Consider the following 1,580-nt stretch of genomic DNA (forward strand, 5'->3'; position numbering starts at 1 on the left):
GTTGCCACAAATATTAAAAAAGATAGTGTATGAAACACCTAAAACTGTGCCTGGTGGTAGTAGGGACAAAATATGTTGCTCTTTTAATAGTTTCGTTATCATTATTACTAAGTCACAACATTCATATGAGGTAGTTTTTACTATATCCACCCTATTGAAGAGGAAATGAAGCTTATAGAGAGAAAATAACTTGAACCAATTCCCCTTAATGGATAGAACTGGAAGATGAACTCCCGGTTCCTAAACAATCCATTTTTTTTTAAAAGACAAAACTGTATGGTAGAAAATAGCCCTCTCTTGCCACAACTTGTTAGGAAAGCCTACGGGTGTGTGTGCAATCTGTCCCAGCTAACACTATTGACATTTTTGTTGGAGGTTTCCTAAGGTATTTTGGTTGGAGGTTTCCAAAATACCTTAACCAAGTACTTTTCAGAAGTGCATTTTGTTTTATTTTATTTATTTTTTAATTTTTATTTTTTTAGGTGAGGCAACCTTGGTTGACCTCACAGATTGCAAGGACCTTGACAGCTTATAATCTTTTATTTTTTATTTTTTATGCCTACAGCACCTAGTCTGCCTAGATGGTCTCCCATCCAAGTACTAACCAGGCCCGACTCTGCTTAGCTTTCGAGATCAAACGGGATCAGGCTTGTTCAGGGTGGCATGGCCATAGATCAGAAGTGCATTTAATGGAACAAAACTCTCTTTTGATACTTAAGAATAAAAAACAAAAGGAAGGGAAATGGTGTCCATCTCTCAATTCGAATGTTGCTCTATATCTTATATACATATTCAAAATATGTACTAGCATATCAGAGAATCATACACATAACGGCCTTTGACAAGATACAGTATCCATTTATGATCTAAACATTTAACAAAATCGGTATAGAAGGAAAACACCTTAATATAATAAAGGCCATATATGACAAACTCTCAGCCAACATTATGCTTAATGGTGAAAAACTAAAAACCTTCCCTCTAAGATCAGGAACGAGGCAAGGCTGCCCACTATCACCACTATTATTCAATATAACATTGGAGGTCCTAGCGGGTGCAATCAGGCAAGAGAAAGATACAAAATGCATCCAAATAGGAAACGAAGAAGTCAAACCATCACTATTTGCAGGTTACATGATTCTCTATATAGAAAACTCTAAAGATTGTACAAGAACACTACTAGAAACAATAAGCAAATACAATAAAGTTTCTGGGTACAAAATCAATGTTCAAAAATCCATAGCATTCCTATACTCTAATAATGAAGTATCAGAAAAAGAAGTGGAAAAAAATAATCCCTTTTGCAATTGCAACAAAAAGAATAAAATACCTAAGAATAAATTTAATGAAACAAGTGAAGGACCTATATAATGAAAACTACAAGACCCTATTAAAAGAAATTGAAGAAAATACAAAGAAATGGAAAGATATTCCATGTTCTTAGGTGGAAAGAATCAACGTAGTTAAAAGGACCTTATTACATAAAGCATTATGCAGATTTAATGCAATCCCCATCAAAATCCCATCAGCAGTTTTTAAAGAAATAGAATAAAAAACCATCAGATTTGTATGAAAGCACA

General features: G+C 34.0%; 1 pseudogene; it reads right to left on the reverse strand.

Annotated features, from left to right (window-relative positions):
- Positions 1–556: 556 nt before the first annotated feature.
- On the reverse strand, positions 557–675 carry LOC120609897 (uncharacterized; annotated as a pseudogene).
- Between the last annotated feature and the right edge of the window lie 905 nt (positions 676–1,580).

This window comes from Pteropus medius, unplaced genomic scaffold (assembly GCF_902729225.1).
Source record: "Pteropus medius unplaced genomic scaffold, Ma_sr-lr_union100, whole genome shotgun sequence".
In the NCBI taxonomy this organism is placed as follows: Eukaryota; Metazoa; Chordata; class Mammalia; order Chiroptera; family Pteropodidae; genus Pteropus; species Pteropus medius.